Source organism: Macrobrachium rosenbergii, chromosome 46 (assembly GCF_040412425.1).
Source record: "Macrobrachium rosenbergii isolate ZJJX-2024 chromosome 46, ASM4041242v1, whole genome shotgun sequence".
Taxonomy (NCBI): domain Eukaryota; kingdom Metazoa; phylum Arthropoda; class Malacostraca; order Decapoda; family Palaemonidae; genus Macrobrachium; species Macrobrachium rosenbergii.
In genome coordinates this window covers 6,802,501-6,818,171 of record NC_089786.1, presented here as the reverse complement: position 1 = coordinate 6,818,171, position 15,671 = coordinate 6,802,501, and positions in this window count along the sequence as shown.

Below are 15,671 nucleotides of genomic sequence, written 5' to 3'. Positions count from 1 at the left end.
CAGGTTGAATGATGATGCAGAAAATCTAATAATAAAAAAACACGATTAAACAGAGGACTCTACAAGAACTAATAGCTAAATATTTTTCAGTTTTAATAATGCATTTTAGGTTTAAGAGTCTATTTCTTCAAAATGTTCGCTTTCGTGTCACCTGACTATTGCAAGAAATTAATGATGTAATTTCAGTATTGAGATACAGACAACCTGCACAGACAGATTTAACAATTTGGTGTTAATTTTATATTTTTCAAGTCTGAAATCTGCACGAGTTTCCAATGCTGCTAGAAAAATAATGGCGGTCACGATGGAGAATACTTCCCCCTAAAAAAAAAAAATATCCCTAAAGTTATCTCAGCTTCTGTTTATTTAAAAAATTATTACAGTGAACGAAATTTGTTGTGGTTCAGTTCTCTTTATCCTCGCTCCTATCATCATCGAAATTTTGTCAGGTTTAATTGTCATTTCCTCAGCGTTATCATAGACTAAGTATTCTCAGTTTCGATATTCACATTCGGATCTTTCCTAGATAGCGACCCACGCGGGTTTTGACCTTATAGCATTTTCCCGAGATGCAACCGAGTGACCGGACCTTTCCCTGAAAAAAAAACGGGACGCCATAGAAATTTCTTGAAAATAATCTCATTATGTTTCCACACCCAAATTACTTTAGAGCTACTAATCTAACTTAACCTAACCCAACCTAACCTAACCTAACCAACCTAACCTATCCTAGATAACGAGTCCCAAAAACCCTTGGGGGTCACTATCTAGGAAAGATCCGGAATTTTGATGAGGCATGTGCAAGCTCGTTGGGGATTACCGTAAAAACATAAACAAAAAACTGGAAATATAAAGATAATGATCCCCATGAAATATTAGTTCTAGATTACGACCCCCGAAAACTCTTGGGGGTCACTATCTAGGAAAGATCCTCATATTCTCATTGTTATTATGAACGGAATATTCTCAAGTTCAGTGTTCCTATCCTTACAGTTATTATAAAAACTATTTTCTCATATTAAAAATTAGTTTACTCATTGGCTCAACGTTATTTAGAATATGATATTCTCAAGCTATTTGTTCATGTTCTCAAGGGTAACTTGAATATAATGTTCTCAAGTTCGTTGTTCATATCCTTACTGTTATTATGAACGAATATTTCCAGTCTCAACGTCCATATCCTCACAGTTGTCATGAACAAAATATTTTCAGTCTAAGTGTTCATATTCTCACTATTATGAACTAAATACTCCCAGCGTTCATATCTTCACTGTTATTATGAACGAATATTTTCAGCCTCAGTGTTCATATCCTCACAGTTATCATGAACAAAATATTGGCAGTCTAAGTGTTCATATCCTCAATGTTATTATGAACTAAATATTCTCAGTCTCAGCCTTCATATCCTCCATTTTATTATGAACTGATATTTTCAGTTTAAGTGATCACATGTTCACTGTCATTATGAACGAAATATTCCCAAGTTCGTTGTTCATATCCTCACTGTTATTATGAACAAAACCTTCTCAGCCTCAATGTTCACATCCTCACAACTATCATGAACAAAATATTTTCAGCTAAAGTGTTCATATCCTCACAGTTATTACGAACTAAATATTCTCAATGTTCATATCTTCACTGTTATTATAAACGAAATATTCTCAAGCTCAATGTTCGTATCCTCACAGTTATCATGAACAAAATGTTCTCGCGCTCATTGTTCATGTCTTCACAGTTATTTTGAACAAAATGTTTTTTTACGCTGAATGTCAATTCATTATTGCTATCCTTCAAGCAAGGAATCTTAGCTAGACCTCTTTCACATACTTTTCTTATTTTTTCTCTAAACGGAATGATTGAAAATTATAAAATCTGACGTCCATGCAACGCCAGTTTTCAATATGAAATCAACCAATCAATCAATTCTTCGTTTTCGTACGCTTTGCCTGACTGTGAAGATACCTGTTTACAAACCAATTCATAAGAAGACAATTATAATCATTTTTGAAAACCAGCAACGATGATAAATATACAACAGAAATAATTACGAAACTTAAGATTTAATTATCAATTAATATATATATATATATATATATATATATATATATATATATATATATATATATATATATATATATATATATATATATATATATATATATATAAATAATTACTCTAATCATGGACATTCTACCTCCTCATACTCATCTGATATTTTCTTTGAATAATTTATGTTCACTATTAATATATCGTTAAGCCGATGACACTACCAGTGGGAAGACTGTGGACTAAATAATAATAATAATAATAATAATAATAATAATAATAATAATAATAATAATAATAATAATAATAATAATAATAATAATAATAATAATAATAATAATAATAATAATAATGTTACAATGTAGGAAATAACAATGAATAACACTGAACAATATTATTTGATTTACTGTTCTCTTGTTTCTCGTCTTAATGTAAGAAAAACTTATTAAAATTAGAAATCATGACAATTCATTGCAATCGTCAAAAGAAAATTCTTTTTCTACGATTATCAATTTGTCTCTTGTCATCCAGTGGGGAAAACTCAATGTATTTAGAAAACTTAATGTACTAAATACATAAATAAATGAATGATTAAATAACTAAATGAATAAAAATGAATATAAACTGAACAAATAATAAGCATAAATTCCAGATAAATTTCTCGATTTTATGTTTAAATAAAAATTATCATAAATAACTGTCTGCAAATTATCACTGAAACACTCTAAAGATACGCATTAAAATTTAGCATCAAAAGAATAAATAACGAAAATAAAAACTTCAAAAATTACGAAAAGAAAATTACAAAATACAACAACATGAATAATAACAGAACGATAAAGGAACGAATAAGTAGATAAAGTAAAGCAAAGAAATGACATCGCAAAGGATATGAAATATTCATTAAGAACTCCCAACTCATCTGTACCCCACCCTTGAGAAGTCGTCCAGTGTTAACCTAATTTTGACATTATCTCTCTCTCTCTCTCTCTCTCTCTCTCTCTCTCTCTCTCTCTCTCTCTTTCCCCTTCCTTGTCTTCTAAGCTTCCAGAAGACCTTACAGAAGGAGACGGAAGCCGATGGTGTTATGTGTGTGTCTGTGTGCATATGTGTGTGTGTGTGTGTGTGAGAGAGAGAGAGAGAGAGAGAGAGAGAGAGCCATCGTCGTCCCAATGGCTCCTGGATGTAGGGCAGTGCATTTAACAAATCCACCCTAGGAGTATCATGTGCGTCTCCCCTTGAACATTACGGCTTTTTAAAAGAACCTCGAAGGGGACACGGCGGCAGGGAAGAGGGAATTCGGTCTCATTGCCCTAATAAAGCCAAGGTCTTTAATGGTCAGCTGCGGAAGATTTGATTCTATTCCAAAGGCTATTTGTACTAACACAGTCTTTGATTGACTGCCATTAGGGGGAAAAGCAGCTACAAGTGGTTTTGGACGGGATTTCTTCAATGTGTGACCTGGCAAAGACGCCGGTTCTGCAAGGTTTATGACGCTCTCGGGTTAATGGGGGAAATGTATTATGCTCTTCGTTTCGGGGTCAATTTTATATGATTTTGCAGAGCTGCCGATGCTGGTGCTTGCTCATGACCTTCTGCGGTGGTGGTGTGATGCTGGAATGATCATTCATTTTGGCTTTGGGGGCCTCGATTTAATTCTGATATTGGAATTAACATTTCTCTTGACTTAGGGTACTTCAAATTATTTCTGACATTAGAATTATCATTACTCTTGACCTTGGGTGCTTCGATTTATTTCTGACGTCGATTTATCATTTTCTTGACGTTGGATTTATGATCTTTCCTCTTGACCTTGGGTGCTTTGATTTATTTCTGACATTGGAATGATCTTTCCTCTTATCATTCAATTTATTTTGACATTGAATTACATTCTTGGGTTCGTCGATTTATTTCTGACATTAGAATTACCATTCCTCTTGGCCTTGGGTGCTTCGATTTATTTCTGACATTGGAATGATCTTTCCTCTTGACCTTGGGTGCTTCAGATTATTTCTGACATTGGAATTATCATTCTCTTGACCTTGGGTGCATCATTTTATTTCTGACATTGGAATTATCATTCCTCTTCACCTTGGGTGCTTCAATTTATTTCTGACATTGGAATTATCATTCTTCTTGACCTTGAGTGCTTCAGATTACTCTTAACACTGGAATTATCATTCCTCTTGACCTTGGGTGCATTCTTCTTGATCTTGGGTGCTTCAGATTACTTCTAACACTGGAATTATCATTCCTCTTGACCTTGGGTGCATTAATTTATTTCTGACATTGGAATGATCATTCCTCTTAACCTTGGGTGCTTCAGATTACTTCTAACAATGGAATTATCATTCCTCTTGCCCTTGGGTGCTTCAATTTATTACTGACATTGGAATGATCATTCCTCTTGACCTTGGGTGCATTAATTTATTTCTGACATTAGCATGATCATTCCTCTTGACCTTGGGTGCTTCAATTTATTTCTGACATTAGCCTGATCATTCCTCTTGACCTTGGGTGCATCAATATATTTCTGACGTTCAATCTTTCTCTTTTATTTCCCATTCGGATGAAAGTTTTCGTTCTTGACGTGACACACCGGAAAAATACAGGGAATTTCCAGCGCGGGGCAAAGATACACAACTCCCACCTGCAGTGAGTGTGTTTGCAGCAGCAGAGGAGGAGGTGTACAGACGGATCAGTTGTTGGAGTAATAAAAACCATCGACTGATACTTCAAACACGCCTTCCAGCTCCTGGGGCATTTCATGGGAACTCATGGATCATTGAGCCCCAGGAATTCGATTAATACGACACGCAGGAGTTGCACTTCGCATTACTAACTGACGTTTATTTTGTTTAAACGTTGCAAACGTTCCAGAGTGTCATGAAATCACAGGTCTCTCTGGTTCCTGGTCTGTGTGAGCCTCCAGGCACGCTTCCATGGGCAAAGGTGGAAAGGGGAGGAGGAAAAAAAAAAAATAAGGGCAGAGTTCACTTTTGTGTATAAAAATTCTACAGCAATTGGTTGGGAAAAATGGACAGGAAGAAAAGAAATCATTTGTGTGCTTTCTGTAATAAAATAACTACGTGTGATTTTGTGTGCATATTTGCAGTCTGGCATGAGTCCTTGTAAGGAATTCTAAATTTGATTAAATTAGCATTCAGTACTGTGATTATAGTAGCATTAAGTACTTTACATTGTGCCATAAGAATCATCAAGGGATCAATATGCATAGGCTACAACAATACATACACACACAGACATACCTATATCTATATCTATATGTATATCTATACATATATATATATATACATATATACAAGGTGTATGCTCATAAATATGTGAAGAATATATATATATATATATATATATATATATATATATATATATATATATATACATATACATTTATGAATGTATACTATCATGAATTTGCGTGTTTTTATAAGACAAATAGAAGTGGCTTAAAACAAAGATACTCACTTTGAAAAGTACGATAGGTATTCCTAAATTTGACTTCTTTCATGATAGAAATATACAGAAACTCATTTTAGTATTAACAGTTTACCAGTATATTGATTTTATCTGATTTCTCACCATCATTTAAATAACAGGTAATTAAAGAAATATAAAATGTATGTATGTATGTATGTATATGTATATATATATATATATATATATATATATATATATATATATATACATATATACATACACATATATATATATATATATATATATATATATATATATATATATATATATATATATATATATATATATATATATATATATATATATATATATATATAAAACATACATATATATATATATATATATATATATATATATATATATATATATATATATATATATATATATATATATATATATATATATATATATATATATATACAATCTGCTGAAACGTTACTATGGAAATAAGGGGTGGAATTCCATGCGAATATTTGAATAGCTTTCATGTGCTTTCTATTCATGCTGCTTATTCAAACATGGGCTTTTACTCATAGACCACCGATAATTGGTATGCATTTCGCATTGGATCGTATAGATTACAAGTCATTAACTAAATATTGATTTATGCTTTGCCTGCCTCCATTCCTCCTCCTCCTCCTCCCCCCTCCTCCCTCCCTCCCCCTCTCCCTTAAAACAGTGCATGTAGATATACACACTTCATGATGATGATGGAAAGCCATGCATACTTTTTCGAAAGAGCCTTTTGTTGGGAGTGTTCTTTTCTCTCTCGGCCGTCGAAATAACACCCCCCTCCCCAAAAAAAGGGCCCTCCGCCCCCCCTTTCCCCCCCTATTTCGAAGGGGGACAAGGGGGTGTTTTTAAAATTAAAAAAATCTAATTCCTTGGACGTTCCCCAGGCAAAGAGTGCGTAACATTAAATGGCCGTCTGCATCTGCCTTAACGGGGCACGGGACATTTTATTTCAGTCTGGCCGCGCTCGGGGGAGGAAAAAAAATGAGGAAGCCTTGTCCGCCATTTTGTTTAATATGATGACGTGCTAATTAGTAACTCGACGCAGCGCCATATAAGGTAAAAAAATATATCAGCCGGGCTCTCTCTCTCTCTCTCTCTCTCTCTCTCTCTCTCTCTCTCTCTGGCCGAGGAGAAGCAGCGCGGCCGGCCGGCTGGCTTTCGTTGCTGATGCAGCTTTTATCACTGTTATTAGTTTTTGCCTCTCTCTCTCTCTCTCTCTCTCTCTCTCTCTCTCTCTCTCTCTCTCTCTCTCTTTATCAGCTCTTCCTCCCGTCTCTCTTTATTACTTCCTGTCCGACTGAAGGTGCCATACTCTTGATCGCTGATTAATCGTGGAAGCTATTACTACTCTCTCTCTCTCTCTCTCTCTCTCTCTCTCTCTCTCTCTCTCTCTCTCTCGTTGCATTCGCCGGCGAAAAACAGGAGAGTGGGAATGAATGAAAGAGAAAATCTAATAATTATGTTGTCTCTTGCTGCATCCCGTGTGTTGCGAGTGGGCGGGTGGGTTTGAGAGAAGGCTATGGAGGGGGACCGGGGTAGGGGGCGGGAAATGGGGAGGTGGGTGGGCAGCGTTGGGCAGAGAAAGAGAAAGAGAGAGAGAGGGGGGGAGAGGATAGGAGGAAGGGGGAGGATAATATTTCTTTTATTTCCCTCACCGTGAAGGGGTATTCGACGATTAGGTTTACTAATGTGTTGGGAATATGGTCTTGCAACGTTTCATAATTAATCGTCACTAATTCTTTTCGTTTGCTTCAAATAGGTATTGAGTTCAACAGTTCTCCCCAAGTGGGAAATTCACTATCATAACATTTTCTTATGATGACTGATGACTCCTCAAAACATTATTTTTTTTAACGATGTGAAATCGCCTATGACGCGTCTGCTGACTTCTGGTATATACCTACCATCCCCTACTAAGTAACTACTAACTCCTAGTATATACCTTCCATCTCCTACTATGTATCTACTAACTCCTAGTATATACCTTCCATCCCCTACTATGTATCTACTAACTCCTAGTATATACCTTCCATCCCCTACTATGTATCTACTAAGTTCTAGTATATACCTATCATCCCTTACTATGAATCTACCATCCTTGTGCATACATTTATCTCTATTATTTATATATAACCAACTGTTATGTTTCTGCAATATAGGAAACGTGAACACCATTTACCTCCGTGCTAGATCTTTTATCAAATAAATGTCCCCTTTCACAATTTCAGATAATACCTTCCCTAAAATAAACGTGAACATGACATTCACAAGCTTAATAAAACCTGAAAAATTCTTATTAGGCAAATTCATCCACTGAATAATAATAATAATAATAATAATAATAATAATAATAATAATAATAATAATAATAATAATAATAATAATAATAATAATAATAATAATAATAATGCTATATATCTTTCAAGACAAAATTCTTATGTTAGACAAGGCTGGATTTTTTGCGTTCACGATTCACAACCACAGTATAAACAGTAAAAGTTATATGTTAAAATAACTGAAACGAATGATTAGAAAATAAAAAAAAAAACCGGCGTGAAAAATAAAACGGGGCAAAATGGGTTTATTTCTTCCCCACAGCTGTAGTGGACTTTGTTCAGATGTAAATTTCCCACAGCTTTACTGGAACATTTTTGAAAGCCTTCTTCCCACAGCTTTTGTGGAAAAGGTTTGAAGATAATTCTCTTTATAGCACGATTGGGGTCTTGTATGAACAGTAGGCTAATGGCTTTATGTTAAAATAAGAGAAACGCATAAAAAATTATATATAAAAAAAGTCTGGAAAAATAAAACAGAACGAAAGGGGTTTACATCTCCCCACAGCTGTAGTGGACCTAAAAAGTCAATTGCCCACAGCTGTAGTGGACCTAAAAAGTCAGTTTCCCACAGCTGTAGTGAAACTTAGAAGTAAATTTCCCACAGCTGTAGTGGACCTAAAAAGTCAGTTTTCCACAGCTGTAGTGAAACTTAAAAGTAAATTTCCCACATCCGTAGTGGACCTAAAAAGTCAATTGCCCACAGCTGTAGTGGACCTAAAAAGTCAGTTTCCCACAGCTGTAGTGAAACTTAGAAGTAAATTTCCCACAGCTGTAGTGGACCTAAAAAGTCAGTTTCCCACAGCTGTAGTGAAACTTAGAAGTAAATTTCCCACAGCTGTAGCGGAACCCATTTAGAAAAAAAAAACCTTCCCGCAGTTGCGGTGGAAAATTTGAAGGAAATTCTCTTTACCCCCACAACTGAGGTCGAACATTTCTGCCGACAGTTTCACAAGTATTTCCCACACCTGTGTAGGAAACGAACTGGAATGTCCTTTTCCCACAGCTGTGGTGGAAAATATTTGAAGAAGATTCTCCTTACCCTACAGTTAAGGTTGAAAAATTCCGCAGATGGCTTGCATTACTATTTCCCACACCGGTGTTGAAAAACAACTTCTAGCTATTTTTCCCACACCTAGAAGACAAACCCCTTATCCCACAGCTAAGGATGAAAATTCCTGCAGACTGCTCTATTACTATTTCCCACACCTGCGTTGAAAAGAATCTTCTAGGTACATTTCCCACAACTAGCGCGGAGCCTATGCGAATATATTCTTTTTCCCACACCCGTGGACGGACTTATTCAAAGGTTTATTGGAAAAGCCTTGTAACTGACCAATATCCCACCTTAGGGGGAGAGACTATGCACAATAAATTCCCCTTTCACCCTTAGGGGGGATTTATTCATACATTCAATGATTCAGCATTCCTTTTTTTTTGAACCCGTGGAATAAAAATCCTTGATAGTTCATGATATTTTGTACGGTTCTAAATTAGTTCAAAGTTATAATGCGCATTATTTATTGATACATTATGTAATTATGTTATTTTCGTTTGTTGACTGAGTAACTTATATATATATATATATATATATATATATATATATATATATATATATATATATATATATATATATATATATATATATATGTATATAATTTATGGTTTAAGTGCATAACTGTCGAAAGGTTTCTCTAATCTTCTTAACAAATAAAACGGCGTAACAACATCCAAAGTTGTCGTAATTATTACGTGAAATTAACTAAAATAAATCTGAGCATTTTTCATATCAAGTGAAATGATCGAAGAAATGCAACGTATTCATAAGACCACCAGCATATAAATAATAAAAAGGTCGATGTAAGCTTATTTAATATCTGCGTCGCGCATAATACGAGATAGCAATTTATATGTATATATATATATATATATATATATATATATATATATATATATATATATATATATATATATATATATATATATATATATATATACACACACACACACACACATATCTATTAAACCACTATATATTCCCCACAACTCCATTTCCCTCAGGTGTTTGAATAAACGGCCTTGGAGTTCAGGGGAACAATCTACGTATAAATACGTGCATTCCTCCGCCGCCGAACACAACATCCACATGACATTGACGGACAGTCTTCTCCTCGAACCGTCATAGACTTCAGATTTTTATCTTCCGGAAAACCAATCAATCAGTCAGCTATGATTCGTAACCGAAGATTGCAATCAAGGAGTCGGGCAATCAGGAAGGAGAGCAGCAATCAATTGAAGGCAGCCATTAAGTAAGGGAATCTGACAATCGTACTGCGAGGCTATTTTGTATTGGAAAAGGGTATTTGTACAGGGAATGTATCGGGTCTCTTGTGACGAGCAATGACAAGCAATCAGGATTCGTAGGGCTTCAGAGTGGCGATAGCCTCGTCATGAAGCTTAAGGCGCTTTTTTTAGTATGGTTATCTGATTAATGAAAATGCATTAATGCACTCGGAAGGCCCCACACTTTTGAGCCAAGTGAACAAAAGGTGAAAAAAGAGTCAACTGTTCATATATATATATATATATATATATATATATATATATATATATATATATATATATATATATATATATATATATATATATATATATATATATATATATATATATATATATATATATATATATATATATATATATATATATATATATATATATATATATATATATATATATATATATATTACTAAAAGGACCTCATTCAAACTGGATGGTATCTAATGGAGTGTTTATTCACAAAAAAGTTACAAAGCTTTCTTGGACAAACAGTCCACACTATCAAGTATCCGTATCAAGTATCCGGATACTTGACAATGTGGACAGTTTGTCCAAGAAAGCTTTGTAACTGTTTCTGAATTAACACTCCATTAGATACCATCCAGTTTGAATGAGGGCCTTATAGTAATATATATATATATATATATATATATATATATATATATATATATATATGTATATATATATATATATATATATATATATATATATATATATATATATATATATATATATATATATATATATATATATATATATATATATATATACACACACACACGTTCAAGTATGTGGTTGCGTGTGGATATTGGAGAAGGTTTTGTAAATGAATGTGCGTATGGCTAGGTTATCAGATTAGTGAATGAATAAACAAAACAAAGCAAAACAGGAATATGGGGCAACATAAAATGTGTAAGACTAGAAGGGGTTCCGCGCGGGTACTAGGGAACAGAAATAACGGATGATGGTGGAACTGGGAGGAAGTAAATCACTTGTATTTATATTGTGTTCTTGGAAAAATAAGTACATAGGAAGATACACATCATCCATTAAAAAGCAAACAAATTTACCTGCGTAAACATATACCTATAATATATGTTATACATTATATATATGCAAATATATAAGTATATGAAAACAGACACATATATATCTATATACTGTATATATGTGTATATATATATATATATATATATATATATATATATATATATATATATATATATATATATATATATATATATATATATATATATATATATATATATATAACTAAAAAAAAATTTTTAACTGAAGAAACTAAATCTGGAAATAATTTTCGTTGTGAAGTAAAAATGTATATTTTCTTAAAAAAATCAATACAAGAGGACCTATGAATATAATAAATTTTTGCTTAGGGTTCGGTTGAAAATATCTGTTAACAATTGATTTCATAAAAGACGTTAAAATGTGTACATGACATTCAATGGCTTAAAAATCTCCTCGGTGCCGAATGTGGGTGAAAGAATGTTATAAGTAATACAATTTTACTTACCTTTCTATAAAAGCTATATATATATATATATATATATATATATATATATATATATATATGTATGTATATATATATATATATATATATATATATATATATATATATATATATATATATATATATGTATATATATATATATATATATATATATATATATATATATATATATATATATATATATATATATATATATATATATATATATATATATATATATATATATATATATATATATATATATATATATATATATATATATATATATATATATATATATATATATATATATATATATATGTGTATATGTATATGTATATGTATATATATATATATATATATATATATATATATATATATATATATATATATATATATATATATATATATATATATATATCCTGTGTAGATCATTATATCTAAAATGCATAAAACAAAGGACTTACCTCGTTCAATTTCCTTTCTGTGGCTTGAATAAAAGTATCGAAGCTTCTCTTCATTTTTTTTTTAAACCCCGTTGGTCTTTTTTGTCTTACAGGCGTCCATTTTGGAAGGGGACAATTATCTTTTATTCCCTTAGTAAATGCTCATGAATTATTCTTATAACTAGATTTTTGAGGTCGACATACTACAGTGTAACTTTACCTTTTCTTAATTAAATTACTGTGCATAATATGTCGTTAATATTTCTATTTTTTTCTGTCATATTTGGGCGTGCTATTTTCAAAAACCTCTTTTGCAAGCTATAATGTCCTTTTACGCTTTTTTCAGTGATTATGTGCTACTTATATATCTATGATAATAATCTAATAATACGAGAAAAATGGCAAATACATTCATTCGAAATTTCCATTCCTGAAATACATTCTACTGTATATATCACAATATATCTTCTACCTTTGAGTGTCAAAAATCATATGCTAGAACAAGTACGAAAAAAATGAATAATTTTACACGACATCAAATAATGATAATTAAAAATATTTGAGTGAAAGCATCTAAAATGTAAAAGCATCCAAAATACATTGACAATAGTCTTCTCGAGAAATTATCAAGTGGGTCCTATTCACAAAAAAAAAAAAAAAAAAAAAAAACCCTTTGTAGCATACACAGGAGTGAAGACATTTCCTCACCGAGAGGACGAATGGTAGGAAAGAGTGATTCTTACGCTTTCTAGTTCGCAACTTGATCATAGTTTCTTAAATCATGAACAAAATAATCAAGCTGGTCGACTCTTAGGGTTTGTTACTTCTTGAATTCAAAATTTTGACTAATCAAGAAAAGAGCTTGCTCATACTGGTCGATTTTTGAGACTGTGGCTTCTATAAATGATATGTATTAAGATTACAAAACTAGTCAACTCTTCGAATCGTGACCCCTGAAATTGGTTAAACATACTCGAATTGTGTCTCCTCAAAATAGTTAAATATACTCGAATTGCCACTCCTCAAATTGGTTCAATATGCTCGAATCGTGCCTCCACAACTACTCAAATATACTAAAATCGTGACTCATAAAACCGGCTAAATATACTTAAACTGTGACTTCAAAATCGTTAAATATACTCGAATCGTGACTCCTCGAACAGGTTAAATATACTCGACTCGTGGCTCCTCGAACCGATTACATATACTCGAATCGTAACTCCTCAAATTGGTTAAATATACTCGAATTGTGACTCCTCAAAATGGTTAAATATACTCGAATTGTGACTCCTCAAAATGGTTAAATATACTCGAATTGTGACTCCTCAAATTGGTTAAGTATACTACAATTGTGACTCCTCAAATTTCTTAGATATACTCGAATTGTGGCTCCTCAAAATGGTTAAATATACTCGAATGTGACTCCTCAAATTGGTTAACTATAATCGAATTGTGACTCCTCAAAATGGTTAAATATACTCGAATTGTGACTTCTCAGATTGGTTAAATATACTGGAATGTGACTCCTCAAATTGCTTAAATATACTCGGATTGTGACTCCTCAAAATGGATAAATATACTCGAATTGTGACTCCTCAAAATGGTTAAACATACGGGAATTGTGACTCCTCAGATTGGTTATATATACTCGAAAGTGAATCCTCAAATTGGTTAAATATAATCGAATTGTGACTCCTCAAATCGCTTAAATATACTCGAATTGTAACTCCTCAAATTATTTAAATGTACTTGAATTTGGACTCCTGAAGTTGGTTAAATATACTAAAGATTAAATAATTAAACAACCCTGTCTACTCGTGAATGCCTGATTTCTGAAGCTGATCATGGCGACTAAAAAGAAGAAATTTTTTGAAAAAAATTGAAGTGTTGGTGAAAGCCAGTACAACCTAAGAAGCTTTGTTCAAAAAAATACATACTGATACACGTTAATTAATATAAACAGCACGTACTAATACACATTAGAAAAAAAAAAAGGTGCCAAGAGAAGACTCTACAAAATACGAACTACAATATTTTTCACAGATCTGCGAAACTAAAAGTTAGAAAAAATATGTTGACAAAACATACTTTACCTAAACCAGTAAGTTGAAAAACTATTGATAAAGTTTTATGAAATGCAAGTCTCATGCGCGCATTACAAAAAACAACGCTAGGAATAGAACAAATTAGCAAAAGGCCATATGAAGAGATTCTTATGAAAATAAAACCAGATGTATTTAAGCATACAAAAGAGAACAAATGAAAATACATGCTCAGAGTTGTAATAACGAAATATATGAAGACAAATTATATAATGAACCTAAAAGATTTTAAATCTAAAGATTTTAAATCTAAAAGATTTTAAAATCGTTATAAATGTCGACAAGCTTCAAAGGACTTTTGAAAATGTCTTAGACCGTCATGAAGAATACTGAGTGTGCTTTACGATAAATAGAGACAAATAACTATAAGAAGAGAAGTAAATTAATAAGGAATTGGATTAATAGATAGAAATTAAAATGATCGAAGAGGGAATGTTTTGATGAAACCTTACCTGGAAAAATTGACGTCTCCGGACATATGCGAATTGTCTACTATGTGCTGTTGTCACGCATGTGCCTCACGTATCCACGAGAAACTAATATTTTAACTAATATTCACGGATATCAGTAACTAATACACAAGAGAAGCCACAAAATGAAATGGAACAGCAACTATTACATAAGCACTCTTGTACATTGCTGTGAAGCTGTTGATATTAAAAAAAATCAAAAGCGCTATTTTATATGTATCCTCACAAGGCTAATTACATATATGTAATTAGTAACCAATGCTGAGAGGAAATTATAGACAATAATAATAATAATAATAATAATAATAATAATAATAATAATAATAATAATAATAATAATAATAACACCAGGATATGATAAAAGTAAAAATTAAAAATTAAAGCAATATGAGAAACTTACGATTAAAGTATAGAGGAAAACCACAAAATCACTGTAATATTTCTGTGTTTTTATTGAATTCTTGCCACCATTAGTACAGTCAATGAGTACAAAGAGCAGATCAATTTCTTTTATACAAAATGAATGACAATCGTAAAGCACTCAGTTCTGAATGCTCTTTCACAATGAATAACTGACTGAAAAATGCACTTAAATAAAGGGGAAAAAATTCCCATCAGTTCATCAATCAAGGCAAAACTTAGTATACACTAAATTTATGGAAGGTACATGAAATGTGTCACTCAAAGAATTACTAGAGTTACAAAAGTATGAATTCCCTACACAGCGCAAGACAAGCTATCCTAACATGATATAAAGGAAAAAGAAAGTTATTAATTATCATATCTGTGTACATAAAGTAAGTCTAAATTTACATGCACACAAATTTATATATATATATATATATATATATATATATATATATATATATATATATATATATATATATATATATATATATATATATATATAT